Source organism: Saccopteryx bilineata, chromosome 2, assembly GCF_036850765.1.
Source record: "Saccopteryx bilineata isolate mSacBil1 chromosome 2, mSacBil1_pri_phased_curated, whole genome shotgun sequence".
Classification (NCBI taxonomy): Eukaryota; Metazoa; Chordata; class Mammalia; order Chiroptera; family Emballonuridae; genus Saccopteryx; species Saccopteryx bilineata.
Genome location: NC_089491.1, coordinates 114,915,880 through 114,931,750, shown reverse-complemented (window position 1 = coordinate 114,931,750; position 15,871 = coordinate 114,915,880).

The following is a 15,871-nucleotide window of genomic DNA, read 5'->3' as shown; positions in this document are numbered from 1 at the left end:
TTGCATTCATTTAGATATCTAAAATATAAATTATATTTGACAAATGCTTCTCAAATCTATGCATTTCCCTGCTTCCCGGTGGTTACCATGCTATCTAATCTCTCAGAAGCCCTCCTGAGTTAGAAACAGCTAATTGTCTATTCAATGTCCTTTCTTTCTTTCTCTACCTTACTGATATATTCCTTATCTTGTTGGAGTCTAATGATCCCAACTAAAATATTTTATTTCCAAGCACTTACAATAGTGAAACTCAACCAAGCAAACCCACAAAAATATACATAATTAGTGTTTCTCATCTTCTACAGCAGCAGATTAATTTTTAATTAATCTTTCAATAACATAAGAACATCTTTTAGGTAACTAGATTTATAGGATCCCACAAAGACCATTAAAATAGATTTATTTTTATTAAGTGAAAGGCAGGGAGGCAGGGAGAGAGAATCCTGCATGCATCCCAGCCGAGATCCACCCAGCAACCCCCTTCTGGGGTTGATGTTCTGCCCATCTGGGGTTGCTGCTCAGTTGCTCAGCAACTGAGCTATTTTAGTGCTTGAGACAAGGCGATAGAACCATCCTCAGTGCTGGGGGGCCAACTTGCTCATTTGAGCAATGATTGTGGGAGGTGAAGGGAGGGGGGATAAAGGAAGGGGTGGAGAAGACAATGGTTGCTTCACCTGTGTGCTCTGGGAATCAAACTCAGGACTTTGACACAGCAGGCTGATGCTCTACTGCAGAGCCAACTGGCTAGGACCTAAAGTAGAATTTTATCATATTTGATAAAAGAGACTTTCTGATGCCCATAATCTAAATTGAACAAGAGTCATATAATTTGAACTGCACCCAGTTGAAAAATGTAACTTCTTCTGGAAAAGACACTGAGAAGGCTGTATTGGATAACAATGCAAACCATTCCTAAGCTCCTTCCTGGGAGAGTTAGTTCTATACTAGACAAATGCAATGAGCCGCTCACAAAGGTGAGAGATTGTTCTAGATTGCCTCAAGGTCTATTTCTGCACTCTTGTTCTATCCTTGGAGCCACATCTTGCCATTGAACATTATAAGACTTGATATAAAATTGAATAATCTCACTTTGTGTTAAGTGCTGTGGTTATTTTTTGCCCTCGTGTTCCTGTAGAAATTTTAGAAGTAGCTTATCATATTGCGCGCGCACGCGCGCACACACACACACACACACACACTCCCACCAGAACTTTTATTGATATGGCTTTGAATCTATAGCTTACAGCTTTATGACACTGAGTCTTCCCATCTAGGTAGAGTTATCTACTTATTTAGATTCTCTTTAATTTCTCTTAATAATGCTTTAAAGTTTTTCTACTAGAAATCTTTCAATTGTTTAATAACAAAGTTTAACACTGGATTTAATGCCATCACATGCAAAATTGTTTTTCTATATATCAACTATAAAAAGTATAAATTGAAGTTTCAAAGAAATCTTTTACAAAGAATCAAGAAATGTCAAATACCTAATAATAAATCTAATGAATTGCAAGACTTTTAATATAAAATTCATAAAACATTCTTAAGAGAAATTATGTTAATTTTGAATCCAGTAACCTTGCTAAACTTATGAACTAATTTAATAACTTACCTGTAGATTATATTGTATATTTTCTATGTATACACCATTGTGTCATTGTCTAATAATACAGCTTTATTTTTTCCTTTCCAATATTTATATATTTTTGTTTCTTTTTCTTGATTTATTGCATTGATTAAGATCATTAATGCAATGTTGAACAGGAGTGGTATCTTTCATGGGGGTGCAATCTAGAGATATAGGTTTTTTTTTTTTATAAATTCTAGAATTGGGGTATATGCTAGTTTCATCAGTAACTGAAATTCTATCAAAATTTAGCATAGGACTAGGAACATATGGAAGAAAAGAACATTTTAACATTCAAGAGACATTATTGATTAGTTAGTTCATAAATATGAGAGAACAAAGAGATTTGGAGGAAGGGCTTGGATGGGATGAAATAGGAACTAACATCATTGGAGTAGTGACCAGGGCCAGCTTCCCAAACATGTACTTTTCCCCAAGGAAAATGGTAATGGGCATTGGACTGGAGAGAAACAGATGGACCTAAGCACATTTATATTTTATATTAGCAAAATCCACATTTCTTATTATGTGAGCATTCAACCACTTGGAAAGCAGTTTGAATAGGGACATGACTTTTGGAATAAAGAAAATTATGGTTTAAATTTCAGCTCCATCATTGTGTAACCACAGGCAAGTTGCTTGATCCCTTTGAAGCTTGGTTCCTCACCTGTAAATTGAGGATAATGATTCATACTTATTAGCATCACTGTAAAGATTAAATGTGATAACATGTGTATGTTGTTGGTTATATAAAAATGTACAATAAATGTTAGTTTTCTGCCCCTTTTTGGTTTGAAATTTTCTTTATCTTGTATTGCTGTATAATATTTTTTACATGAAACTATATACTTTTCTCTTGGTGTTTCTCTCTTTCCTATCTTACCACCTCCCTTAAACTTCCACATTGTTCAAGCACATAGTTGGGACCCTTGAGGAGAAAAAGATACAGTGGAAGGCAGAACTAGTCCACAGTGCTTTTAGATTTTACATTCAGGAACTTAAAATTTGAAGGCAGATGTCTTCCACTCATGGATTCTGGGCTGCATTTGCTTTCAGTTATGTTTTGTATTGCTTCACAGTGCCTAAAATATTTTGAGTAGTTCCTGGCACTTAAAAATTGGGACACTTGGTATAAAACTCTGAACGATCTGACACAGCTAGATCTGCATTTTCACAGGAGAAATTGGCCAGAACCCAACAAAGCCTGCCCCTTGCTTGGGCTGCTTGAACTCCAGTTTGGCATAGCCACCACGGGCCTGCTCTATTTGTCTATGTTGCAACCATTCAAGTTTGTGTGTCCTACTGGGAGACCTTTTTTTTGAATTTGGGGAATAGCCAAGTATTTGGGAGAAGCAAAGAGGAGAGACTGGGGCATTGCTGGTCCCTCGCCAATTTAGAACATGTATCTCCTAGACCCAAAATATGGGCAGGAAAGAATGAGAAGAGAAAATATGTGAGTGATTCTCTCTCTTTCTGTGTGTGTGTGTGTGTGTGTGTGAGAGAGAGAGAGAGAGAGAGAGAGAGAGAGAGAGAGAGCATGAGAAGTAGGACTTCTTGGCTGAGTACCTGGGAAGACAGCAAGCCCTCGGAGAAGGAATAGCAGCATGGTATGTCTAGAACAGGCACAGAAGTGCTCCAAACAGCCTCATACTCCAACCATGGCAACAAAGTAATAAAGTCTTGTCCTCTACCGCAGGTGTGGATTTGTCCCAGACTGAAACAAGGCCTTTCTTATGCTGCTATTTGTGCAACTGTGGGCTGTAAGAGCAATAATCAGATTGGTTCCTTCAACTCACCACCATATCTTGGTACTGAGGTTTTCAGAAACTTGCTCAGATTAATTTTCTCTCTCTCTATCCCCCTATATACCCTGTCTATCCCCCATACCTCTCCCCATAATATTAGAGTTCACTCTTACATTATTCTTCTGTTTCTATGAGTTGGGAGTACTGGCTTCTACTCTTTTCTTGTTCTCTTTGTCCCCATCACCACCACTTGCTTGAAATATTGCCCTGTACCTTCCACAACTCTACTGTCTCCTGTTCTCACTCTCCTTTTCCGTCTGTGTCCAACTCTCAGACCATTGTTCCAACTGTTAGTCACTCATTGACGGGCTGCTCTTTCTATATCTAATTTACATTCTGCTACTTATTTGTATTGTTTTGGGCATCATTCAAATTTAGGAGTTTCTTAAGCTTCTAGTCAGTCTTTTTAAAATTAATTTATTTAGAAATTAAATTGAATGGGGTGACATTGATCAATAAGAGCACATAGGTTTCAGGTGAATGTCTCTATAGCACTTGAACTGTTGATTGCAATTAGTCTCTTAAATTCTACTTCCTCTTTTTTGTTGATCCTAACTATTTTCAAATCTTCAGTGAATTCTCCAGTCTTCAAAATCCATATCCCTGGTCAGGACTGCCCTTCTGAGTTGAATTTTTAGATGCTAAATATAGATGGCATAGCCCTCTCTGCTTTTCCTTCTGCTTTTTTGATATTGGTCATCAGCATTAACAAGTTAGTTAGCCAAGCTAGGCATCTCAGAATCACACTCAACATCTCCTTTTTATCTACCATGTCTAATTGGTCACCCTGTCTTATTGATACTTCCATCCTATCTCTTCCTTTCCTGATGTTCACAGCCTCAGTTAAGGTTATCATAATTTCATTAAAATTGCCACACCTATAAGTTAAAGTTGACAAGTTCTAAAACTAACAACCAATTCAATTGACTCTAAGAGATTCATGGAGATTAGAATATCCTTTCATTTTTCATGAGAGGAGTTTGTTTAGTTATCGCTTCAATTTCCTTTTTCTACTAGAATGGGTGGTGATGAAGAGCTATAGCATCTGGAATCAGATTGCCTGGGTTCAAATCACAACTTCACCATCTAGTAGCTGAGTGATGGTGGTATTGTTACTTTCTCTTTGCCTCATCCTTATCAAGGATAAAAGAAATCTCTATAAAGTTGTTTTTATGAAATTAAAAGAGACAGTGTCTGCTCAATACTTGTAACATATAGTAGAGTAACAACTCAAAAAGTATATATTAGTAGCTATAATATCATTATTATAAGAGTAAGCAGAATTAACATTAGCATTTAAATACTTATCTAGTTTTGGTTTGAATTATGAAGCTTCTTTACACATCGAAAAAAGTTTAAGGTCCTCAAGGACTTCATCTTCAAAGCTCTGAATTTTTGAAATGGATTTTGACACACACTCCTCCACAAAATGATGAATCTTCTGCTCAGAAACCCTTTCCAAGGCTGCTGTCCAGTGATCGTGTTAAGCAGTGGAACCAAAAAGACAAGGAAGGGATAATGGGCCAGGAACTGAGCCGCATGGAATGACAGACAGTAAATGAAAGGGGATTTAATCTGGGACTCAGCATGATGTTAAACAGCACACATCACGTCGAGTGGAGAGACAGCTCCGCCAGCTTTGCTGCAAGGTGAGACCTAAATAAGTCATGTCTGTTTAATACAATCTGAACATCAATTGTGGCAAAGCCAAGTGCAGTAACTAACTGAGGCAAACATGACATTGCACCTGGCTCACAATAGCTCCAAGAGTAATTTGTGACACTATTTCAAGTGATTCCAATAGAACATGTTGTTCTCTGCAGAAATTGTGATTTTGGAAAGCAGGTTGGGGTTCATGGCAAAATTTGAGATGAAAATGGTTAGGAATGTAAGTAACTAGCAAGAAATCATTGGTAAGTTCATAACTGGAAGCCATACTAACTGGCAATTGGACTTATTTTGTTAATACCATATTCCCCTCCCAATAAATAAATGCTTACTCTAGAGACAGGCAAGTCAAGCAAAGTAAACCCAACAAGTACTTAGAAATAAAATGAATATCAAATGTGTATAATGAGTATTAGCATGTGGTGAGTACTTGGTGGACTGGGAAGAGCATAGTCTCAGGGCTCTGGAAGCTGGAGCTGTGGGCTGTGAGTCGGGCTGTGAGCCTGGCTCTGTGTGATGCTGGCTAAACCCCCGATACCTTTTTTACCCCATTAATTATCCCTCAGTGGTTTCAAATTCTGGACTTTAAAATGTACTTTCCAAAGATCTAAAGATTTAAAAATCCTTAGATAGAAAGAGCAAATTTTCAAATGGAAGAACCAACTTTCTTTCCTGGGAAGCATCCAGCCACAAAAAAATCTAAAAATATCTTGGAAAGGGCATATATTTGACAAATATAAAGCAGAAATTCTATTTTTCCTCCTACCCAGATTACTCTCATATATAATTATCCTATATCTTTTTGGTTAAGTGGTAATAATGTGTGTCCCGGTTAAAGAATGAGAAACTCGTATTTTGTTGTCAAGAGAGAGGAAACAGAAGGAAGAATGTTGGAATTATGAGACCACTAAGTATATTAAGAGAAAAAAAATCTGTGTTCACAGAGACTTTTCTGAGATTGCTGAATTAAATTGTAATGCTGAGTTACCTTTGTCATGTAAAAAAATATTGATAAAATAATTCAAATTATTTATGGAATTTATCCAAACATCCAAGAAAAGTGAAAGATTACATCATGTATGAGAGGAAATTGTTGCCAGCACCAACATTTATTTAGTAGATGCCAGCTATGTATCAGGCTCAAGTCTAGATATTTTACATACTTTATGCAAAGTATCTCAGTACCAATGCCTGCGTCCCACCCCTGGAGATTTTGAATTAACTGATGATTATAATGTGCAGCTGTAGTTGGGAAATATGCCCTTAGATGAGTCCAGTGAGAACTAGTATCTAATCCCAGAACTTTCTTTTTTCTGTGCTGTTGAATTCCATAAATTTTCTCAGCCGTATTCCCTCAGAACACCTGCATGCCACCTGCAATAACAGGGTCACCTTGAAACACTCCCTGTGTCTTAAATATTTTCCACCGTTGAGCCTGTGTACAAACCTCATAAACCTCAACATTTAGCCTTCCACAGGTTCTGTCTTGGTCCTAGATTCAGAGTGGAATTTGGAACAGCTGGTCAGGTTGACCTTTCTAGAGATGTGAATAAAGAATCCATGGATATTATCGCTCCATTGTTCTGTCATGCTTGTACAACTCAGCTGTCTTGGGTTTAACGCAGCAAATATTGTTCTGCCTTCCATTGTTTAATGCAAAATGATTATCTTTTTCTTTAGTTTTGAGTTTTTACCACTGGTGTGCCTAAGGAGTGAGAGGCAGCGGTCTGTGTTAGGAAGCCTCCATCTACCATTTGGCTTAGATTGGCCTGGCACACACACCTTTCCTGAAACTCAAACTGTGACACCCCTGCCTACCACAGGTCCTCCCAGCCCCAAGGCTTTGCTGAGGCCTGCCTGGTCCAAATATTTGACTGAAGCTTCCCATGTGCACAGTCCTGCCTCTACAAATCAGCCTCTTGTTTGTGGACAAAATGGCCATAAGAAACAATAACCTGCCAAGGTCAAGCTGCAACAGGAAAACTCCAGTCACACAATGGTAAAAACCCTTGTGGTATGCTATAAATCAGATTTTCTGAATCACCTAAGGCACTCCTGACCCACAAATTCACATCCATGGTCCATGAATTCCACCCCCGTGAGAATCCTCTTGACATATTAATTTGGTGGAGAAGTTCTACTCCCAATTTTATTTCTCAGTGTTCAAAACACAAATACCAAATGTTCTGTTTGAGATAACACTCCCCAAACTATAACATTCTGCTATGAAGTGAGTTATCCAAGAGATAAGCTTGTTTTCAAGGGGGAAAAGGAGAAATTAAACCAAGTGGGCCCAGTTTATTTAACCCTGATTAGCATCAGATGAATTGCTCTACCTTCCCTGAAGAGAGGGGAGCTGTGAGCAGGCTGAAAGACTGAGAGTTAAATTAACAAAGCTCTCTGACTATGGAAGAAATATCAGATATAGGGAGAAACACTTATTCTTAAACAAGGCTCATTTAAAAAGATATTTTAGGATTGTATTAACTTTTATTTGAAGTATGGTACGGTATGTATTCAGAAAAATGACCTACAAGTGTGAGATTTCTAAAATGTGTCCACAAGTTCTTTATTATGCCTTTCTCCAAAGTAAAGCCCAATTCTGCTCCCGTTGAGTGTGGACTCAATGTAGTGACTCATTTCTAATGATGAGAAGTGATGGAAATGACAGTGTGACTTTTAAAATTAGGTCAGAAAAAGCACAGTGGCTTCCTTCTTGCCCCTGGACCACTTGCTCTGGAGGAACCCAGGTACCACGTTGTGAGGACACTCAAGCAGTCTTGTAGAGGGACTGATGTGGTGAGGATTGAGGCTTCCTGCCAACAGCCTGAAGTGAGTCATTTTGGAAGCCATTGGAGGACCCTCGTCCCATCCGACGGCTTGACCGCAGCCTCATGAGAGACTCTGACCCAGAACTACCCAGTGAAGCCTCTCTTCCTGGCTCAAAGAAATTGTAAAATGTAACATTTATTTATTTTTAGTTTAAGCTTCTAAATTTTGAGTAATTTATTATGCAAAAAAAATCTATAACTAATACAAAAATACACAGATCAAAGACTTTTCAAAAACTGAACACCCTAGCACCAAGATCAAGAAACAGAACATTTATTGCTCCACTACTTCTATTACTTAAAAGTCCCTTTTGTGTTTCCTTCTAGTCCCTACCCTCTTTCCTGAATACTAACTATAATTTTGACTTCTAAGAGAATAGATTTCTCCTCCCCTTTTTCTAGATTCTTATTAATAAAATATATTAGTATTTATAACTTTCTGTCTGGCTTATTTCACTAAACATTATGTTTATGATATTTAGCCACATTTTTAGTGCAGTTGTAGATAGTTAATTTTAATTAGTGTGTAGCTTTCTTTGTATATACATATAAACTTTTATCAAAAAGTATATGTTAGTTATTAATTTTATTTAATTATTTCTACAGCTACATTTTTTTATATTTAAAAATTTTATTTTTTTAGTATAGTTGTTATACAATATATTATATTAGTTTCAGGTGACAATATAGTAATTTGATGTTTTTGTACTCTACAATGTAATCACACCACTAATTCTAGTAATCATCTGTCACTGTACAAACTTATCACAATATTATTGACTATATTCCCCTTCACCTCTTTCACCGTCCCCCTTCCCCTCCAGCTGCATTTTAAAATCAAGTTTTAACATTTGTCAGTGTAGAAGTGTATAACTACCACTTTATTTTTCACCCAGAGAGGGATATATTTGCTGTTAACTTTGGATTTAGGTAGCCGTTACATTGGTATTTAGTTTGGTCAGTTAATTTTTGTGTGTGCCTGTGATCAAGTTACTTAAAGACATACACATACATTTATTAATTTACACATAAATATATATTTATACAAATATGTGTATTTAACTGACAAAGGGGATGAGAAAAATCGTATAATGATCTCCATAGACAGTAAAAATGCCTTGAATAATGTTAAATACCCATTCCAGAAATTAAAAAAAATAATTAATAAAATAGAAATCTATGGATATTTCTTTAATACATATTTTAGCCACCAATTCAATATCTTACTTAATGTAGAAACTAAAAAAACAACACAATGCTAAAACTGATATAATCAGTAACAGAATATTCAAGGACACAGAATATAAAGTGTTAGCATACAGAAACTAGTAGACTTTATACTAGTAAACAAATGTAGTTAAAATATACAATGGAAGACTACATTTACAGTAGAAATTGAAAGCAAGATAAAATACTTAGAAATAAACTTTTATAAAATATTCAAACTCTATATGAGGAAAACTTGAAAACTTTTGAAAGACATAAAACAAAACAGAACTTTAACAAATGGAAAGACCACTTTATCCTAAGGGAGGAAGTTTCAATATGTGAATACATCAATTATCTCATAATACATACATTTAGTATGCAGGAATAACTGGGAAAATAAAAAGTAATGACAGGGACTAGCTCTATCAAATACTAAAGCATATTATAAAAGCTCTATGGTTAAAACAATGTGGTATCAGGGTGTAAATAGAATAGTAATCCATAAATAGACCGAAATATATCTGGCAATTTAGTTTATCGTAAAGGTGGAATCTCAAATTGAGGCAAGATAGTAAGGAGATAGAAAAATTTCTGGGCAAGTGAAATGGGAAATACATTTTTTTTATTTGTGCAAAAGGAAACCAAAGAGGGTAAAACAGAAACTAATGAAAATTTTTAGTATGAGGAAATATGGAAATGAGGTGGAGGGGTAGCAATGAAGTTGAGAGTTCTCTAAATATATTCCTTCAAAAGTATATTCTTTTGCCTGACTGGGCAGTGGCGCAGTGAATAGAGCGTCGGACTGGGATGCAGAGGACCAAGGTTCTTGACCCCAAGGTTGCCATCTTGAGTGTGGGTTCATCTGGTTTGAGCAAAGCTCACCAGCTTCAGCCCAAGGTCACTGGCTCAAGCAAGGGGTTACTCAGTCTGCTGTAGCCCCCCAGGTCAAAGCACATATGAGAAAGCAATCAATGAACAACTAAGGTGCTGCACAAAAAATTGATGCTTTTCATCTCTCACCCTTCCTGTCTGTCTGTCCCTATCTATCCTTCTCTCTGTCTCTGTAAAAAAAAAAAAAAAAGTATATTCTTTTGATTTTCTAATATAGTTTTGAACTATGTAGTGCTTTAAATATGCAAAATTAAATTAAACAGGAAAAAAGAAACTAAAATTTAACATAAATAAAAACATAGAACTAAATGGATATAAAACAGAAAACATAAATGAAGATTTCAAGTAACTGACATAGTACTATGATTGTACATAGTGTAATGTATCTTAAGGACATAAACAACAACAAAATTCAAAGAAATACCTCACAAAATAAGTTTACTGGTAGTAGTAGTATTTGTATTGCTGTTTTGAAACTATTTCATATATATTATAAAATAAAGCAAATAAATCTATTAGTGTTGCTATGAACAAAGATTTTTAGTATAAAAGAAAAAAGATACAAACAAAGCAGGAGAAATTTGAAAATCTGTAATAGTGCATTTGAATCAGCAATACCAATATACAATTATAATGTAAGAAAATGTATTTCCTTGTCCTAGTCACTGCAAAGGTTTAGGAATAATACAATCAGTGACACTCCAGGAACAATGAGCATACTGAGCCTCCAGAATTTTGTTTCTAAATGCCCATACCAGGTGATCAAACCTATCATTACTAAGAGTAGGACTAATTGATATTATGTGACCCATGATGTGATATAAAATGAAATAAACAAGATCATCCATGAGGTATGCTCACACAAATTCTTTTTGTCTTTTTTTTTTTTTTTACTAAGTGAGAGGCAGGAGGCAAACAGACTCCTGCATGCACCCCAACCAAGATCCACCTGGCAAGGTGATGCTCTGCCCATCTGAGGCTGCTGCTCCATTGCTCCATAACCAAACTATTTTAGAGCCTGAGGTGAGGCCATGGGGCCTCAAATCATTCAAGCCATGGCTACAGGAGGGGGTGACAGGTAGAGAGGTAGAGAAAGAGAGAGAAGCTAGAGGGGTAAAGAAGCAGATGAGTGCTACTCCTATGTGCTCTGACCGGGAATTGAACCCAGGACTTCCACATGCCAGGCCGATGCTCTCCTGCTGAGCCAACTGGTCAGGGCCACAAAAATTTTTTAATCTGAATCTCATCATATCTTTACATGTTACTTATAGTTTACCTTATATTCATGGCATGGAGATAAAAGTTAAATGACACCATGGTGAGAAGGGAAGACAAAAACAGATGTGGTGTCACAATGACTCCCTTCTGCTTAACTGACAGCGGTGCTCTTGCATTTGGATCCACAATCAGACTCGTGATACTTGAAAACCTTTCCCAGCACCAAATTTTCGAAAAAGTTCAGGACAGAAAAGCACACAATAAGCACATTAACAACATAGGGAAGGGCTTGTTACTTCCAGAGCACAGCTCTGTGTTTGGAACATGTGTAGTCACCAGTGATGGGGTTAAACTGGCTCACATGAACCTCAGCTTTAGGATTTGTTCAGAAATATGTGATTAGCTTCCATTCTCCAGTGTGGATACATCTCTTCAATATTGGTTTCTCATTACTTGATAAGCAATTTAGAAAATGAGGTTTAGGTGCTTGACCTTGTGCATAGTTCTTTCCTGGATTCTCTTTTTTGCTGGATATGGCATAGATAAACTCCTAACATTTCCTTAAGTTAATATTGAAAGGAAGGTTTCATCAAGAATCAAATTCTCATATGTCCTTGAGGTTGATAGAAAGACAGAGCATCTGGTAAACCTCTCCCTTTAGGGACTTTCTGCTATATAACTGGCCTAGATATGATCATGAAGGCTGTAAAGAAAAAAGTTGGAGAAGTTTGTTTAAAATTTAAAAAGACTAAAAAAGAAAATCTGACTATAATGCATGAACTCGAGGTCCTAATTTAAAGAAAGTAACTATAAAAACCTTTTGGGAACAATTAGGAAAATTTTAATATTACATATATAATATATAATGATAGATATATTGTTTGTGTTAATATCAATATATTGAAGCTATTATTTTTATGTAGGAGGAAAGCATATGCATGTTTATTGTACTATTTCAATGTTTCTGTGAGTTTTGAGCATTATAATAATAACAACCTTGGAAAAATAGTTTTTAAAGGATAATACTAGTTTTAAGACTGACACAAAGTTGAGTGAAATATGGTGATAAATGATGTATTTGTTAAAGTATAGATTTCATGGGATTTTTTTGCTACAAATCACACTCAGTTAAGATTCTTTGTAGACACTTATTTTTTTCAAAAAGATTATTTGGCATTAACTATATATTATTGAGTAAAATTAAGCAAGGTGACTAATTATAGATACATCTTTTTCAATGTGAGTTTGACTTTGATTTTCTATTCTTTTTGGTTTTTTATCATTTTCAAATTTTGTAATTTAAAACATACAGAAAAGCAAAAATGTAAAACAACTGCCCATTACTAAAATGCATTATTTGATTTATAATCATTCTATAGAAAAAGAAAAGATGTAACTATGATATTATAGACATAGCTGAAGTCTTATTTTCCTCTGCTTTGCACAACTTCTCCTTACCTCCTCAGAAGTAACCATCATCCAGAGGTTAATATTTAAAATTCTACAGTATATTTTTAGGCTTTAAATATATATATGTGCATAACCATGTTGGTTGAGTTTTAAAAATTAAGATGAGTGGTGTCAACCTGCCTGCATCATTTTGTAATTGACTTATGAAAGTTTAACATTGTAATACTGACACTTATTGAAAAAGTTAATTTATTCCAGTTTAAGATATTTCATTGCATAACCCCAGTTTACTCACCTACTAAAATGAGACAGCTCATTGTTTGTACTTCTTTTGAATTATTAACAGGGGTACTAAAGATGAATGTACACATTCACATCCCCTTGTACCCATCCATGGGAGTTTCCCTAAGGAATAGACCTAGGAATGGAACTGCCGGGCCACACAAGAATGCATATCTCCAAGCTGACAAACTACTTTCCAAAATAATTGTTTTGTTATGTGTCACACCGCTGATATTGATTGTGCATTTTGACTATTAGATGATCATCTCCCTTGGAATTATTTTATTTGAGCTCTTTTTGGCTTCAAATGCAATTGAGTTTCTGTAACATGTTTTGTTTGCTCTGCTTGTTGCCTGGAGATACCACCAACCGGAGTGGTTTGAGATTTTTCAGATTATACGAGCAGCATCAATTCAGACCATAAACCACTGTGGATGATGACTTATTACAAACTCTCAGGGGATATTTTTGTTCTTTCCTTCCAATCAATGAAAACTGTCACATTGGTAACCACATAGCATGTTTTCTTCCTCTTCAGTTTGACACAGGATGTAGAGCCTTTGGGAAATCAGCTTTATGTGGAGGTTTTCTTTAATTTTTTTTCTTTAGTTAGACCCAAGACCTATCTCCTGTTATTTCCCCACAAGCCATCATAATGGAAGTTCAAGGTCTCCAGGATTTAGTCAGACTTCCCAGGATAAAAGCTCAATGTGGTACTCATTGCATCATAGCATTCTAGCATTCAATCAATTTTGGCCTCTGTGTACAGTTTTGGTTTTTTTTTGGCAGCTTAGTAAAAAATTCAAAAAGATTTTTAACATTTATATATATTTCTAGAAATTTAATACTTTAATTTAAAGTATCTAGTCTTTAATTGCCCAGTAAGAAATCACAATTAGTTCTTTATTCCATTATAATTTATTTTTGTATATAGAAACAGAGATACATATATTCCCCTACCAAATGTGTAGTTAATTGTACCAGCACTATTTATTTATTTTATTATTATTATTTTTAGATTTTATTTATTCAGCCTGACCTGTGGTGGCGCAGTGGATAAAGCATCGACCTGGAACGCTGAGGTCGCAGGTTCGAAACCCTGGGCTTGCCCGGTTAAGGCACATATGGGAGTTGATGCTTCCTGCTCCTCCCCCCTTCTCTCTCCCTTCTCTCTCTTTCTCTCTCTCTCCCCACTTTTCTAAAATGAATAAATAAAAAAATCTTAATAAGATTTTATTTATTCATTATACAGAGAGGAGAGAGTAAGACAGAGAGAGAGAGAGAGACAGAGAGAGAGAAGGGGGAGGAGCAGGAAGCATCAATTCCCATATGTGCCTTGACCAGGCAAGCCCAGGGTTTCAAACCTGAGACCTCGGCATTCTAGGTCGATGTTTTATCCACTGCACCACCACAGGTCAAGCTGCACCAACACTATTTAATAATTATTCCATACTTTCTCTACTAAATTACAATCCTAACTCTCTGTCACATGCCAAGTTCATATATATATATATATATATATATATATATATAGAGAGAGAGAGAGAGAGAGAGATACTATTCCTAAGTTTCTTTTCCATTCATTTAATTGTCTTATCTATCCTGTTAGAGGACCATTCTCATTAATTTCTGTGTATTTGCAATTATAATAATAGTAAAATATGACTTACCCTTTTTGAAATTCTTTCATTTAAATTGCTTTGTCTATTTTTGGATTTTACTTCTTCTGTATAATTTATAGAATGAACTTGACAATTACACTAAAAGAAATTTGTTGGGATTTTGATTGGTCTTGCATTCAATTTACAGATTTTTTTGGAAAAACTTCTCTATGTTAAGTCTTCCCATCTCTCTCTCTATATTAACCTGTTTTAATGTCTTCCAATAAAATTCACCAATAAGACATAGTGATTCAAAATGTGTTTGCACCATAATAACAATGAAAACATAGCAAAACTTAAAAAATAATTAAAGAGACCCACAATCAAAATTGCATAATTTCACAAATATTTCTCAATAATTAACAGAAGCAACAGAAAAAGTTTATAGACAACTCAAATCACAATATTACTCATCTTGCTTTAATTGACATTTATTGAACATCATACCCAACAACTTCAGAATACACATTAATTTCAAGCACATATAGAAAAATGTCTAAAATAGAACATATGTTGTGATACATAGTATTAATAAAATTTAAAAATTCAAATCGTACTGTAAGTTCTCACCACAATAAAATTCAACTAAAACAAAATACAACAAAATTCCTAGAAATTGCCCAAATATTTGAAAATTAAGTAACATATTCTAAGTAACTCACCGTGTTCAAAAATCAACATAAAATTAAAAAGTTTTCAAATTAAATTAAAATATGACATATAAAATTGTTACGGTGCAGCCAAAGCAATGTTTTGAGGGAGGGTCTTCCTTTTTCAAGAAGCTATAAAAAGGGAGCAAATCAAACTCAAAATGTAGAAAGAAATAGTAAAGATAAAACAATCAACAAAATGTAAAACAAATATTTAACAAATAAAGTCAACAAAGTAAGCAGCTAAATCTCTGATAGAATCTATAAAAATTAATTTACATTTAGCAGTATTGATCAAGATAAAAGAGAAAATATCTTCAATATAAAGAATGAAAGAGACAATGTGTTGACGAATCCAGACAGACTTAAAAGAATAATGAAATATTATGGACAACTTTATGTTAATAATTTTGACAATTTAATATAGAAGGAAAAATTCCTTGGGAATCATAACTAATCAAAACAAAAAAAAACAAATAAACTACCACAACTAATAAATAAATTTACAATAAATTTATTTACAATACCAATAAAATAATTTTTCTGTATACTAACAAGAAATGAAAACTACATCTTTTATAGCACTATCAAAAATATCAAATAAATAAAATAAAATTTT